This window comes from Coregonus clupeaformis, chromosome 39, assembly GCF_020615455.1.
Source record: "Coregonus clupeaformis isolate EN_2021a chromosome 39, ASM2061545v1, whole genome shotgun sequence".
Classification (NCBI taxonomy): Eukaryota; Metazoa; Chordata; class Actinopteri; order Salmoniformes; family Salmonidae; genus Coregonus; species Coregonus clupeaformis.
Genome location: NC_059230.1, coordinates 6,423,483 through 6,439,933, shown reverse-complemented (window position 1 = coordinate 6,439,933; position 16,451 = coordinate 6,423,483). Strand labels below are relative to the sequence as shown.

General features: G+C 42.1%; 2 long non-coding RNA genes and 4 other non-coding genes across 6 annotated transcripts; 4 read left to right on the top strand and 2 right to left on the bottom strand.

Moving 5' to 3' along the window:
- Positions 1 to 2,103: 2,103 nt before the first annotated feature.
- On the top strand, positions 2,104 to 3,087 carry LOC121554685. The gene is made up of 2 exons (XR_005997753.1): positions 2,104 to 2,144; positions 2,344 to 3,087. It is a non-coding gene; the product is annotated as an uncharacterized LOC121554685 (long non-coding RNA).
- Positions 2,982 to 3,088, top strand: LOC121554781. The gene has a single exon (XR_005997791.1). It is a non-coding gene; the product is annotated as a U6 spliceosomal RNA (small nuclear RNA).
- A 2,355-nt stretch (positions 3,089 to 5,443) lies between these two features.
- Positions 5,444 to 5,550, top strand: LOC121554792. The gene has a single exon (XR_005997802.1). It is a non-coding gene; the product is annotated as a U6 spliceosomal RNA (small nuclear RNA).
- Positions 5,551 to 7,018: 1,468 nt separating this feature from the next.
- LOC121554668 lies at positions 7,019 to 11,162 on the bottom strand. The gene is made up of 3 exons (XR_005997746.1): positions 10,971 to 11,162; positions 7,586 to 7,779; positions 7,019 to 7,305 (listed from the first exon to the last, which is right to left on the bottom strand). It is a non-coding gene; the product is annotated as an uncharacterized LOC121554668 (long non-coding RNA).
- Positions 10,403 to 10,509, bottom strand: LOC121554758. The gene has a single exon (XR_005997771.1). It is a non-coding gene; the product is annotated as a U6 spliceosomal RNA (small nuclear RNA).
- A 4,943-nt stretch (positions 11,163 to 16,105) lies between the features above and the next one.
- LOC121554804 lies at positions 16,106 to 16,212 on the top strand. Its single transcript, XR_005997813.1, has one exon. It is a non-coding gene; the product is annotated as a U6 spliceosomal RNA (small nuclear RNA).
- The last annotated feature ends 239 nt before the right edge of the window (positions 16,213 to 16,451 follow it).

Sequence of the window (16,451 nt, the reverse complement as noted above, 5' to 3'; positions counted from 1 at the left end):
TCTCTATATATGCAGGACAGGATAGGGTTTAGATTGTACTATAGATTAATTTGCCAACAGGGGCTGCTGCACAGTGTGTTGCTTTTTCTGATAGTAAACGTTAGCTGAAGACCTGCCGTTTTTCAGATGTACAAATTCAACATGTTCTATGATATTGTTCACATCATGACATCCTTCGATGTTGATCCCTGAAGTTAAGGTTAGGGTTTACATGCTGACTACATCAGGGTCACGTGCATGTTGATTTTCTCCATCCACACCAAACGCGATCATGACATGCTGGTTGAAATATCAAAAATAACTCTGAACCAACTATATTAATTTGGAAACAGGTCAAAACACATGAAACATTCATGGACATTTAGCTAGCTAGTTTACTGTTGCTAGCTAATTACTACTGGGAAATGCACAGTGGGTTGTTATTTTACCTGAAATGTACAACGTCCTTTTTTTTTGCTGGATCTCTGTAGAATATCGACCCATTTTGAGTCACACAAAATCGTTTGTTCTCTACTTCCGATAACTAATCCACAGATAAAATGGGAAACATAGTTAGTTTCTAATAATCTCGTCTAGTTCAGTCTTCTTCTTCTGTGGATTTTATATGCTTTGGCAACCAACTTTTTAAAGTGCATTACTGGAACCAACTGGACTGGAGTGTGGACCTTGTTCATCTTTCAATCACTGATGTGGATATATGCTCCTAAAAACCAGTGAGGAGATAGGAGAGGCACGACCTGCAGCGTGTCAAACTTTAAAAAAAGAACCAAGTTCTATTTTAGTGGCTGGCTACACAGACGCTCGTTGACGCGCACAAGCAGTTTGGATGAAATTATGGAATAACATGTATGTGTACATTTATTTTGCAACACGGCCGGTTTGGTCAGCATGTTTGGGAGGGACGTCCCAAGGATCCATTTATTTTTCAACACGGCCGGTTTGGTCAGCATGTTTGGGAGGGACGTCCCAAGGATCCATTTATTTTTCAACACGGCCGGTTTGGTCAGCATGTTTGGGAGGGACGTCCCAAGGATCCATTTATTTTTGCAACACGGCCGGTTTGGTCAGCATGTTTGGGAGGGACGTCCCAAGGATCCCACAGAGCACTAACCATTTGTTTTTTGCACGATGCCATTCTGGAAATCGTAGAAGATAGTACGGCGCACTGATATGAGAAACATGTCACTAGACCAATTACTGTGACTAGCTACTCAAAACTTTCTTCAAACCACATATATCGGTTCTCAAACATACCTGGAGTAACAACCACCTGATGTATTGTGTGTGTAGACCTACTATCTAGTGTGTTAGTACATGTATATCTGCATGAATACAGGCTCTATTTCTTTCAACCGTCAGGTGTATGTAGACAATGTGCGTTGATTAACTGTCGTTGAGCCGTTAGAAGAAAGCGCGTCTGGGTCCACTGTGACCTGGCGACTAAACGAGCTAGCAGCTTCCAGAACCAGACCCGGAAAGTTATATACTTGCTAAAGTTAAGTTATTCAGGCCTTATAACATACCTGTGTGTTATAGCTACTGCTGTCGAAAAAGCCATAATTAGTTATGCTATGGCCATGCATCTCCCTTCAGTGTGTGTGAGTTGCTAGCTTTAACTTGTTAGCTACCATATGTCATTACCACCACTTTATTCCGTGCTGCTGTAATGTAAAGTGCAACCTCTATTTTGGAGTTGGTTAGTTTGTCTGCTTTCAACTTTGTCTTCTAATATACTAGTCTGGGAAAACATTATTGTTTTATTTGTTGGAAAAGATGGGAGAACCCCGCAGTGTCGAAAAAGAGTTAATCCAAAACGGAGGCTTAAATGTAAATCTCAGTTTTGGATTTGTTCCTCCTTTTCGACAGTGTGCGGGTCTCCATCTCTTCCAGTATTCTCATTTTGATACAGACACTATTTAGGTATAAAGGGCATCCACCTCTGGCCTGCTGGCCCCCCTACCTCTGCGGAAGCATAGTTCCCGCTCAGCCCGGTCAAAACTGTTCGCTGCTCTGGCACCCCAATGGTGGAACAAGCTCCCTCACGACGCCAGGACAGCGGAGTCACTCACCACCTTCCGGGGACATTTGAAACCCCCCCCCAAAAAACAACAACATTGTTAAGTGGTTGTCCCACTGGCTATAAGGTGAATGCACCAATTTGTAAGTCGCTCTGGATAAGAGCGCCTGCTAAATGACGTAAATGTACATTTAAATTTAAAGAGCGCAGACGGCCTATCACTTCTGTTGCAGTATTTGAACAGGGCTTGTCATTTGTTCTAAATTGCAGAAATGTGTTTTTGCCAAACGTGAGAAATGTATAACATTTCTATCTGTTGTCCACAGATGTTGACTTTCGGGCAAGGTGTTTCGTAGGTTCGGTGGAACAGCACTTATCAGTTCTCTGCGCGCCCAAGTCTTATTTGCTGTGGATGGAGCTCCTTCTGGAGGACAAAAGCAGTACTGCACCAGCGGACGTGAAAGGGGACCGGCTTTAAAATAAAATCCAAGATGGCTACTTGTGAGTGTTCAGCACAAATGTCTTTGTTTATTTTCCCCTCTCCTTGTTGGTAAGAGTTTCTGCTGCTTTACAAATGTGAAAGGGTTCAAAGCACACACTAAGCCTGAGTCCTCTCAGCTCTGAGTAAAAGCTTTTACTAGATACAGATTTAGGATCCGTTTAGTTTCTACTAGCCTAGCAAAGATTGTTATGAGGGAGGGAAGGGAGGGGGGGAAACTACACCAATCACAGCCCCAGCACGGTCCTACTACTCTACATAAACCCCAGCCTGCCCTGCTGCTCGGTAGAAGGCAACTGTTAAAGCTTTTAGATAGTACCTCCGAGAGAGCTGTGTGTATAGAGGTGTGTTGACTGTGTGTTTGAAGCATATGAGTCTTATCAGGGTGCTTCCAGAGAATAACCGTCAATGAGACTGCTAATCTAGACTGGTCCTATAAGTAATGTCTGTGAAGAGTGTTTGTTTGTGCTCGCTTCGGCAGCACATATACTAAAATTGGAACGATACAGAGAAGATTAGCATGGCCCCTGCGCAAGGATGACACGCAAATTCGTGAAGCGTTCCTTATTTTACCCCTCTGGGGATAGTTTCCTTCCCCCCTAAAACTTTGTTTACTGTATTCACTGTGGTGGAGAAAGCAGGCACTCCTGTGGATGTTCGCTACCCTCTAGTGGTCGTGTTGGGTAAGTGCAATAGGACGGCTGGACAAAACCCAAATCAAGTCAGACAATAGCGGTGTTCGAGTACCCATACTAACATACTGTATACTAGTATACTGTAAACAAACAGTATCGTTTCAGTTGAGCGTACTAGCTTCGCCTGTCTACCAGAAGTTGATGCTGTTGCTATGCAACCTCTTGCTAGCTTGTTAGCATAACAAATGACTAGCTAGACATTTTACGAGTTCGGGTGTGTTCATAAAATCAATCTGGAGCGCCAGCTGAGCGTTCGTAAATCCAGCGCGTTGTCAGATTGTCCTTTCGTAAATTCAGAGCGTACACTGCCACTGGACGCTCTGGCCGAGGAGTAGGGTTGATCCGAGCGTTCAACGGCAGTCAAGCACCCAAGCTAACTGGATAACGTTGGCTAGCTACTTCCAGACACAATTGAGAGAACACCTCACTCTGTCCATTTTACTCGCCCTAGCAGAGCTGGTTAGGCTGTTTTCATGTTATCCAGAGCATTGGTGAATGTAACTGTGCTGCTGGCAACAATTTAATTACGCATTTTTTTGCTGACGTTTACTGACACCGGCCATATTCAACGGGTGTTGAGCGTTCGTAAATTCATCAGTTATTCTGCGCGAAAAGTGCTCTGAAATCGGACTAGATAGCCAGAATTCCTTCTCGTGGCTATTGAAACTACGAATGATGTGAATAATCAAGTCAATAAACGTAGGGTAGTTAGTTAGATAGCAGATAGTTAATCTACTGCCTGGCAAGTTCGATGTATTAGTAGCCAACTAACGTTAGGTAACTAGCTAACATACCGTTACATACTGCTGTAAGGATAGCGTATTGTCGTAGTAAATATATAATGTTATAGCTTGGTCTGACTAAAATCTTGTGCATGACCCATTTTGTGTTGGGCCTTTGTATTCAATACAATGGACAAAAGAGTCCTATCTTGTCAGCCTTGTCAGCAGGTGGCTAAGGACAACACCCACGCCATAGGTCTCTCAGTTCTTCCAACTCACGAGTTCTTGCTCTGAGGACACACACACACACACCCACACACATACACACACACACACACACACACACACACATCATCACTGATAAACACACACACACACACACATCATCACTGATAACACACACACACACACACACACATCATCACTGTTAAACACACACACACACACACACACACACAAAAATCCCCTTCTCTTAGGCTGAACATCTGAAGACAGAGAACCCGACTCAGAGCCAATGCAACAGTGATACTAACCTGGAGGGGACCTCGCCCAACTCATCAGGACCAATCAGAAGATCAGAACTACTAGATTCAACCTACTTCATTTTATTGTATAAAATGTCAGCACACAATGTTTCGGGGCTCTCTCAGATATCTCCCTACGAGATTGACGAACGGGTCCGTGCACGCGATTCCAGATATCTTTACCTCTGAATAAACTGCCTTTATTATACCATATCCACCCTGTCCAAAGTCTCTACTTGGTCTCAGTTCTCCAGTAAACTTGTTTTATCAACAGTATCTAACAAATTGTCAGCCAACATAACGTTTAAAGTAACTTATTTGAAAAGTCATTACATTATTACATTGCTCAACATTTGTCATAATTAGTTAAAGCAATGAATTTGTATCTGCTCGTCGTACTTCGGCTACATATTTTCCGCCATTTTCTTCAAATCTGAAAACATTGTGAAGCCACGCCTATTTTCTGAAGAACTTTTAGCATACTAACCATATCCATACTATGACCAATAAGCATGCTATAAACTCAATTTACGTCACAAATAGTACGGTTAGTGTGGTTAGTATGAGTATTCGAACACAGCTATTGTGTCCCAATCGACAAGGATGCTGGCTTTTGAGGCAGCATTTCAATGCAAGATGTGAAAATTGGCGTGTCTCAATCCCAATGTAATTTAGGATCCGTTTAGTTTCTACTAGCCTAGCAAAGAATGTTATGAGGGAGGGAAGGGAGGGGGGGAAACGACACCAATCACAGCCCCAGCACGGTCCTACTACTCTACATAAACCCCAGCCTGCCCTGCTGCTCGGTAGAAGGCAACTGTTAAAGCTTTTAGATAGTACCTCAGAGAGCGCTGTGTGTATAGAGGTGTGTTGACTGTGTGTTTGAAGCATATGAGTCTTATCAGGGTGCTTCCAGAGAATAACCGTCAATGAGACTGCTAATCTAGACTGGTCCTATAAGTAATGTCTGTGAAGAGTGACTATTTGTGCTCGCTTCGGCAGCACATATACTAAAATTGGAACGATACAGAGAAGATTAGCATGGCCCCTGCGCAAGGATGACACGCAAATTCGTGAAGCGTTCCTTATTTTACCCCTCTGGGGATAGTTTCCTTTCCCCCCTAAAACTTTGTTTACTGTATTCACTGTGGTGGAGAAAGCAGGCACTCCTGTGGATGTTCGCTAGCTACCCTCTAGTGGTCATGTTGGGTAAGTGCAATAGGACGGCTGTACAAAACCCAAATCAAGTCAGACAATAGCGGTGTTCGAGTACCCATACTGTATACTACATACTTAATGAGTATATACTATATACTATTAGTTCATTTTAGTATACTGTAAACAAACAGTATCGTTTCAGTTGAGCGTACTAGCTTCGCCTGTCTACCAGAAGTTGATGCTGTTGCTATGCAACCTCTTGCTAGCTTGTTAGCGTAACAAATTACTAGCTAGACATTTTACGAGTTCGGGTGTGTTCGTAAATTCAATCTGGAGTGCCAGCTGAGCGCTCGTAAATCCAGCGCGTTGTCAGATTGTCCGGTCGTAAATCCAGAGCGTACACTGCCACTGGACGCTCTGGCCGAGGAGTAGGGTTGATCCGAGCGTTCAACGACAGTCAAGCATCCAAGCTAGTTAGTTAGATAGCAGATAGTTAATATACTGCCTGGCAAGTTCAATGTATTAGTAGCCAACTAATGTTAAGTAACTAGCTAACATACCGGTACATACTGCTGTAAGGATAGCGTAGCTAACAAATTGTCAGCCAACATAACGTTTAAAGTAACTTATTTGAAAAGTCATTATTTATTACATTGCTTAACATTTGTCATAATTAGTTAAAGCAATTAATTTGTATCTGCTCTCGTCGGACTTCGGCTGCATATTTTCTTCAAATCTGAAAACGTTGTGAAGCCACGCACATTTTCTGAAGAATTGCATTATGGGGCCTAAAAATACGGAAATAGTGTCCACTGCATGTATACTTCGTATTTTGGCGAATTTAGTACGACCTTCGGGAACTTTTGGCATACTAACTATATCCATACTATGACCAATAAGCATGCTATATACTCAATTCCCGTTTGCTATTGTGTCCCAATCGACAAGGATGCTGGCTTTTGATGTCAAAATTGGCGTGTCTCAATCCCAATGAAACTTAAAATGTTGCCTTCTAAGGTGCCTTCATTTGGTTGATTTTGAAGGCTGCATCGATGTATCCTTCGCTGGGGAGGTTATCCCATAACACCTTGCGACAAAGCAAATAAAATAAAATCTTCTGAATAAATTGCGGACAGAAGTCCCCGCTTGGGAGAAAATGTTCCAGAGGAATAGGGAATAACTTTGTGAAATGCAAGTTTATTTATTGAGACAATTGAGACAGAGAAGAATGCGCTCCAGAAGGTGCAAAGGAACCTGTGCCAGGTCACAGGAACGCCTGGAGAGAGGGGCAGTGAGAAAAGGGTGAGGGACATTTAGTGTACTCAACTGTACTACTACTACTAAGACACAGTGTTACTGATAACAATTGACATATTTCACATTTTTTCACACAGGTGCAACAATCGGATGTCTTCTTAGGAGAGAGAGACCCTTCACCAGACCCGGGACAGCATGACTGCAGAGAGGGAGGATTCAGGCCCCTTCCACGCCACCGCTGCCAGCCCCATCAACACCTACCAGCTTCCAGAGGACAGAACAGGGCATGCTACACAGTGTGGCAGAGCAGCCACTAATCAGCCCACTGCCAGCCGGTCTGCTTACCATCTCCCTCCCTATTTTTCCCAGTCTCCCAAGACCTGGACCTGCACTCCTCTGCCCCCTCCTGCTGGTGGACCCAAGGTCTGGAAGTCTGGAAATAAAGTCAGGGCGCACAAAAGCCGTATGTTCTAAATGTGGCAAGCACAAAACTTGTGAATTTGGACACAGTGTGTATGGAACTGTGTGATTCTGTGCTGCTACCTGTGGAGGAGTGGCTGGCACTGATGAGGTCCCAGCATGGTGTTAGCCAGAGCCAGTAAACACTGACTGACTGACTGGTGTGTACATTGTGTTTGTCATTTAAAAAATGTTTTACAAGAAATAACATGTATTTTTATTTTTTTAACTACTTTACAATTATTTTCAATCACCTTAACTTGTACAGTAGGTGTAGGGGTCATCATTCTGTGTAGGGGTCATCATTCTGTGTAGGGGTCATCATTCTGTGTTGGGGGTCATCATTCTGTGTAGGGGTCATCATTCTGTGTAGGGGTCATCATTCTGTGTTGGGGGTCATCATTCTGTGTAGGGGTCATCATTCTGTGTTGGGGTCACATGACATTCCCTGTGACAATCAATAATCGAATGCAAGTTAATTGTATACATTTTTTTTTTTATAAAAGCACTTTTTCCCCCTTGAAATTCATTCTGATTTATTTTCATACACCCTTTTATAAAGTTGAACAAATACAAAATACATGTAAATCAGTCATAATTTTCTACTCAGTCAATAAAGACACACTGTTTTACAGAGTTAAAACACAAATATGAAAAATGTATGCACTCACTAACTGTAAGTCGCTCTGGATAAGAGCGTCTGCTAAATGAAAAAAAAAAAAAACTTGTTAGTTTCTACTCAAGAGAACCAGCAGATACTAGAGGTTACGCCCACTGATCTCTGATTGGTTGCTGCACACCTTAACTTGTTGACGTTTGGGACAGTCTCGGGGATAGTCTCAGTTTCCCAAGATCTACTACTCAAGATAGATAGAGCTATACAGAGGGCTGGCTTTGGGATTGTGATCAATGCGGTCTATAACTGTACAGACTGTAAACAAAGAAGGTAACTTGTTTGAAAATATTTGTTTATATTAACACATTTTTATGTGTCTGAATATTTGTTATCCACATTTTTTTTGTGTAACGGCTAATTCTTTATTTTGGTTATCACAGCTACATAGGCTGGATAAGGCAGCTCAACACCTTGCCTGGGACAAGAATGCGTGCTGTCCAACACTATGTTTGGAAAAAGGATCAGCAGAGGAGGGAGGCCCAAAAGGCCTAGCTGGAGTGTGACAGAATAAAAATGCAGCCGAGGGAAAGAGAGGAGAGAGGGAAAGAGAGGCGAGAGCACAGTGGTGTGCTGGAAAATACAAGGACCTCCACACCTGAAATGTAGCCGTCCATGGTGGCCTCCAGTTCTGAACAGGCGGTTCCCCGAAGGTGAGTTCTTATATGTAAAAAGGTCAATTTATTTTGTTATTCCACAATTTCAATACAACTTAAGTTAATCAAAAGAAACGCGTTAGTTCAAATAACATGAAACAATCATATTTAAATATAGCAATATATTGTGTGGTGTGTTCAATAAGAAACTAATGCCTGTTTGTCCCTCTGTAGACAAGAACCTGAAGCCAAGCTCCATCCAGAAGCAATGAGGGGGGGCCCGGAGGACCGCTAAGGAGCGCCCGCCCACAAGCAAACCCCACTAACGCTAGAGTTGCTGCTGCTTCCACCCTTGTAAAAGGCCTCCCTTTGACCAGGTCCACAGAGATTTGAGGAGGAGAATTGCAAAGGCTGGTCATGGACCTTTGAGGAAGCGGAGGTTACATGTTGCTTTCCCCTGCAGGATATGTGGCAAGCATAAAAGAAAATAATTTGGCCACAGCCAGTACAGGGGACAGTACCTCTGTGAGGCAGCAGAAAAACTGCTGTGGAGTGTCTGGATGAGAAGAGAGGGCCTGGGCCTCTGCCAGGAAGGAGTTGGAGGGACGTAAATAGTCAGGGGTGTAACTTTCACTGGGGATGTCCTCCCCACATTCTGAAATGGCATTTTTGTCCCGCCCAGTTTTATCATTGGAATGTGATACCCATGGGGCGGCGCACAATTGGCCCAGCGTCGTCCAGGGTTGGGGAGGGAATGGCCAGCAGGGATGTAGCTCAGTTGGTAGAGCATGGCATTTGCAACGCCAGGGTTGTGGGTTCGAAAACCCACGGGGGGCCAGTATGAAAAATAAAAAAATTATGTATACACTCACTAACTGTAAGTCGCTCTGGATAAGAGCGTCTGCTAAAATGACTAAAATGTGATACAAAAGGAGGCAAAGGTGTGCTTTAGGACCATGCGGACGCCTCCGAGCAGTCGGGTAGGCTGTTTGGAGTGTGTAATATGTTTGAGAAATTGAATAGTTATGTTTAATATGTTTGAAAATGTAAATAGTTCAATTAAGTATTTGTTTTATCTGTTTTCTTGGTTGCATAAATAAAGTAGAACTTGAGAGCCTAAAACTATGACGTGTCTAATAGCTCATTAGTTATTCAGTTTTTCAATTTTGGGAGGGCATGGCTACTTAACATATACCTGTAGCCACACCTACTCTGTTACAAGTTTCTTAAAGGGCTAGTGTGCCTATTTAAGATGTTTTTTACATGAATATTACAGAATTAATTAAATATCTTAAAATTTTTACATAAAGTTGATTTGAATCATCTTTGGGGGCCCTGTAATATCTGGTAAGGAGCTCCACAGGCCCTGTGGAGCCCCCAGGAGCCAACCTAGAAGTTCGTCATGGGTCCTCTTTTTTTTTTTTTTGAGCGCATTCTTCTCTGTCTCAATTGTCTCAATTAACTGAAATGACTGAAATGACTGTCGGCCAATCCGATATCTAGCCAGTCTCAATTATCGAAAATTCGATAATGTTCTACATTTATCATTATATATACACTATTATCACTAATAGTATGTAGTATACAGTATGTTAGGATGGGTACTCGAACACCGCTATTGTCTGACTTAAATTGGGTTTTGTCCAGCCGTCCTATTGCACTTACCCAACATGACCACTAGAGTGTAGCGAACATCCACAGGAGTACCTGCTTTCTCCACCACAGTGAATACAGTATACAAAGTTTTAGGTCTAAAAAAGCCCAAATTATCCCCGGGGGAAAGGAAACTATCACCAAGGAGGCAAAATAAGGAACGCTTCACGAATTTGCGTGTCATCCTTGCGCAGGGGCCATGCTAATCTTCTCTGTATCGTTCCAATTTTAGTATATGTGCTGCCGAAGCGAGCACAAATATACATCCTTCACAGACATCATTTATAGGACCACTCTAGATTAGCAGTCTCATTGACGGTTATTCTCTGGAAGCACCCTGATAAGACTCATATTCTTCAAACACACAGTCAACACACCTCTATACACACAGCGCTCTCTGAGGTACTATCTAAAAGCTTTAACAGTTGCCTTCTACCGAGCAGCAGGGCAGGCTGGGGTTTATGTAGAGTAGTAGGACCGTGCTGGGGCTGTGATTGGTGTCGTTTCCCCCCCTCCCTTCCCTCCCTCATAACAGTCTTTCCTAGGCTAGTAGAAACTAAACGGATCCTAAATCTATCTAGTAAAAGCTTTTACCCAGAGCTGAGAGGACTCAGGCTTAGTGTGTGCTTTGAACCCTTTCACATTTGTAAAGCAGCAGAAACTCTTACCAACAAGGAGAGGGGAAAATAAACAAAGACATTTGTGCTGAACACTCACAAGTAGCCATCTTTGATTTTTTTTAAAGCCGGTCCCCTTTCACGTCCGCTGGTGCAGTACTGCTTTTGTCCTCCAGATGGAGCTCCATCCACAGCAAATAAGACTTGGGCGCGCAGAGAACTGATAAGTGCTGTTCCACCGAACCTACGAAACACCTTGCCCGAAAGTCAACATCTGTGGACAACAGATAGAAATGTTATGAATTTCTCACGTTTGGCATCAACACATTTCTGCAATTTAGAACAAATGACAAGCCATGTTCAAATACTGCAACAGAAGTGATAGGCCGTCTGCGCTCTTTAAATATCCTTTATACCTAAATAGTGTCTGTTCCAAGTGCGTATGTATCAAAATGAGAATACTGGAAGAGATGGAGACCCGCACACTGTCGAAAAGGAGGAACAAATCCCAAACTGAGATTTACATTTAAGCCTCCGTTTTGGATTGACTCTTTTTCGACACTGCGGGGTTCTCCATCTTTTCCAACAAATAAAACAATAATGTTTTCCCAGACTAGTATATTAGAAGACAAAGTTGAAAGCAGACAAACTAACCAACTCCAAAATAGAGGTTGCACTTTACATTACAGCAGCACGGAATAAAGTGGTGGTAATGACATATGGTAGCTAACAAGTTAAAGCTAGCAACTCACACACACTGAAGGGAGATGCATGGCCATAGCATAACTAATTATGGCTTTTTCGACAGCAGTAGCTATAACACACAGGTATGTTATAAGGCCTGAATAACTTAACTTTAGCAAGTATATAACTTTCCGGGTCTGGTTCTGGAAGCTGCTAGCTCGTTTAGTCGCCAGGTCACAGTGGACCCAGACGCGCTTTCTTCTAACGGCTCAACGACAGTTAATCAACGCACATTGTCTACATACACCTGACGGTTGAAAGAAATAGAGCCTGTATTCATGCAGATATACATGTACTAACACACTAGATAGTAGGTCTACACACACAATACATCAGGTGGTTGTTACTCCAGGTATGTTTGAGAACCAATATATGTGGTTTGAAGAAAGTTTTGAGTAGCTAGTCACAGTAATTGGTCTAGTGACATGTTTCTCATATCAGTGCGCCCATACTTTCCAGTGGCAACGTGCAAAAACAACGGTATAGTGCTATCTGGGATCCTTGGGATGTCCCTACCCTAAACCCTAACCTTAACCTCAGACATCAACATTGAAGAATCATTCTTAAAATATTGATGTCAACCAATTTTCAACATAGATTACAAATATTGTAGAATATGTTGAATTTGTAAAATTCAACATATTCTAGCACCCATTTTGTGTAAAAGTCTTAGATTTGTAGCTCAGTTGGTAGAGCATGGCGTTTGCAACGCCAGGGTTGTGGGTTCGAATTCCCACGGGGGGGCAGTATGAAAAAAATATATCTAAGAAATAAAATGTATGCACTCACTAACTGTAAGTCGCTCTGGATATGAGCGTCTGCTAAAATGTGAATTTAGAATCCTGCTAAATTTTATTAGATTTACAAGGACATTTTATTGATCTGCCAGTATTTTGAATTGAGCGATTCGGGTAAATTATGTTTACTTTCATGTGTCCTACCAATTATTATTGGATTATTAATCATGGCAACCAATTGTTAGTATAAAAACAGAATGGTTATTTCTCCGTTTTCAGTTGGCTTTTGTGGAGACCAGACCGTTTTTCCTTTGCAGCGATATTTGTAAGTTTTTGACCAAATGTAAGTCAGAACAAATACTTATTTCACTTTTATAATATTCCTGTTAATATTGTTATATGTAAATACAAGTAATTTGTATGTAGAGGGGCAACTTTCTTCACCAGTTCTCCTACCATGTATTACTATTATGGGATTAGTCTAGTTGCTGTTGTAACGTTAATTCCCCTGAGAGGAATTATGGTGTTATTTTTCGATCATTGTAAATTGTGTATAAAGATTGCTGACAATATTATTTAATGTAATAATGTTTATTGGATTTACATTGTAGTAATTTTCTCTTTCTGTTGTCCTGTTGTCCTCTGTACACAGACCACATGGATACTCTGGTTCATCATTAAAACTCCTAGACTGGGCTTCTGTGTCTGTTATCACTCTATGACCAGAGTGCAGTCCGGTGTCCGTCTCCTCATTAGAGAGTACTAGGCTTTATTTTTGTTTGTGTGTTATCCCTCTGATATTTTTTATTTGGTGAGTTGAGCACACACAATAAGATTCCAAGTCATTGGGATGACCAAAATCATATAAACATCTTCAAAAGGAAACAGCTGTGTATGTGAATGTGTATGTGTGTGTGTGTGTGTGTGTGTGTGTGTGGTGGTGACTATCAAGAGTACAGTGATGGGCCTGGACATCATGTTCTGACCGGACAGCACTATAGAGGACAGAACCAAACCGACCAGTTATAAGTATATAGAGCAGGACTGCCCAACCCTGTTCCTGGAGAGCTACCGTCCTGTAGGTTTTTGCTCCAACCCTAATCTAGCACACCTGATTCTAATAATTAGCAGGTTGATAAGATGAGAACTTGGGGTTGGAGCGAAAACCTACAGGAGGGTAGCTCTCCAGGAACAGGGTTGCGCAACCATGATATAGAGGGTGAGGGCATTCACCGCCGATGGGTGAGGGCATACCAGCCAACCGTTTTTACATGGTCCTTCTAGATGGATTTAGTGACAGTTTTTTTTACATGTTCCATAATTTCTCCGGATTTAGCGACCAAATAGTTTTTACATCGGTCCTCGGGACCCCAAGGGGTGCACGTTTAGGTTTTGGCCCTAGAACTAAAGCTGATTCAAATAATCAACTAATCATCAAGCTTTGATCATTTGAATCAGCTGTGTAGTGTTAGGGCAAAACCCAAAATGTGTCCCCCTTGTGGCAGGATCAAGCGGCCGCCTAGGGTAGCAGATTGACTAGGGAAAGCATTTCTGGAGCTAAACTGACCAACAACAACACATAAAACCTCACATAATTCTGCCCCAAAAAACTATGACAATTTATCTTAACCAGTGGCATATGTGCTTTTTAGGTGAGAGCTTAAATCTGCCCTTTGATAAGCAGTGCCCACTTTGTCAAAAGCAAGGGGCGCAAAATATTTTGCTTGTCCATTCCCAGCACCTCTCCAGGGTGATGTTGGAGAAACGCATCTCTGGAGCGCTCCACCAACGTTCCGTCAAAAAAAAAAGATCTAACATAAATCATGTTGCAGATGTAGGATTTGGTAGAAAGAGTATGTGGCCTTTTCTGTAGTCTACAGGCTGGAGATGAAATGTATGACGATGTAATGAGACGGACACTGTTTACATCCTGCAGGTTTCTCCGATCAAATAGCCTAACCTAAATGGCGCCCAATCCAATAGAAACTGAGCTGTCATGTAAACAAACATATCCTAAAAACAGGACAGGTCAAAGTAAAATTGACAATATGGAATGGACAATCACAACTGTTGTCCAGGAGTTTCACCCCACTGTCATGATCAATGGTTTCAAGTTTGTATCCAATTTTTTGACAAGCTGATCACAGTAAAAATAAAATACTTCTGCATTTCCCGCTGTGTAATAAACATTGCAAATAGGCTCGCAATAACTCCTGATAAAGTTGGGTAGCTGATATTCAGAGCTTAATTAGCCAAATTGATTACAATTGTCACAAGAAATCAGGACTAATAAAGCCAATGCAATCTTTTTTTGATGCAGTTCCGGACCGGTCTTGATTTCCACATCCACGGACATTGGTTTTTGGTCCGGTCCAAATCTGAACCAATTATAGACGTCTATGTTTGGTTCAGATTTGGTGCACATGTAAACAGTAATAGTTTAAGGGTTATAACTATGCAATATACATATACAATACCAGTCAAAAGTTTGGACACACCTACTCATTCAAGGATTTTTCTTTATTTTTACTATTTTCTACATTGTAGAATAATAGTGAAGACATCACAACTATGAAATAACACATATGGAATCATGTATTAACCAAAAAAGTGTTAAACAAATCAAAATATATTTTATATTTGAGATTCTTCACATAGCCACCCCTTGCCTTGATGACAGCTTTGCATACTCTTGGCATTCTCTCAACCAGCTTCACCTGGAATGTTTTTTCAACAGTCGAAGGAGTTCAACACTCTCCAAAGGCATATTCTACAATATTTGTAATCTATGTTGAAAATTGGTTGACATCAATATTTTAAGTATGATTCTTCAATGTTGATGTCTGAGGTTAAGGTTTGGGTTTAGGGTAGGGACATCCCAAGGATCCCAAATAGCACTATACCATGTATTCTTCCTTTTCGACAGTGTGCGCTCCATCTCTTCCAGTATTCTCATTTTGATACATACACACTTGGAACAGACACTATTTAGGTATGAAGGACATTTAAAGAGCGCAGACGGCCTATCACTTCTGTTGCAGTATTTGAACATGGCTTGTCATTTGTTCTAAATTGCAGAAATGTGTTGATGCCAAACGTGAGAACTGCATAACATTTCTATCCGTTGCCACAGATGTTGACTTTCTTTCTGGCAAGGTGTTTCGTAGGTTTGGTGGAACAGCACTCATCAGCTCTCTGCGCGCCCAAGTCTTATTTGCTGTGGATGGAGCTCCATCTGGAGGACAAAAGCAGCACTGCACCAGCGGACGTGAAAGGGGACCGGCTGGCTACTTGTGAGTGTTCAGCACAAATGTCTTTGTTTATTTTCCCCTCTCCTTGTTGGTAAGAGTTTCTGCTGCTTTACAAATGTGAAAGGGTTCAAAGCACACACTAAGACTGAGTCCTCTCAGCTCTGAGTAAAAGCTTTTACTAGATAGATTTAGGATCCGTTTAGTTTCTACTAGCCTAGGAAAGACTGTTATGAGGGAGGGAAGGGAGGGGGGGAAACGACACCAATCACAGCCCCAGCAAGGTCCTACTACTCTACATAAACCCCAGCCTGCCCTGCTGCTCGGTAGAAGGCAACTGTTAAAGCTTTTAGATAGTACCTCAGAGAGCGCTGTGTGTATAGAGGTGTGTTGACTGTGTGTTTGAAGCATATGAGTCTTATCAGGGTGCTTCCAGAAAATAACCGTCAATGAGACTGCTAATCTAGACTGGTCCTATAAGTAATATCTGTGAAGTGTGTTTGTTTGTGCTCGCTTCGGCAGCACATATACTAAAATTGGAACGATACAGAGAAGATTAGCATGGCCCCTGCGCAAGGATGACACGCAAATTCGTGAAGCGTTCCTTATTTTGCCCCTTGTTTCCCTTCCCCCCCGGGGGTAATTTTGCCTTTTTTTAGACCTAAAACTTTGTTTACTGTATTCACTGTGTGGTGGATGTTCGCTACCCTCTAGTGGTCATGTTGGGTAAGTGCACAAGACGGCTGGACAAAACCCAAATCAAGTCAGACAATAGCGGTGTTCGAGTACCCAAACTATCATACTGTATACTACATACTTAATGAGTATATACTACATACTATAAGTTCATTT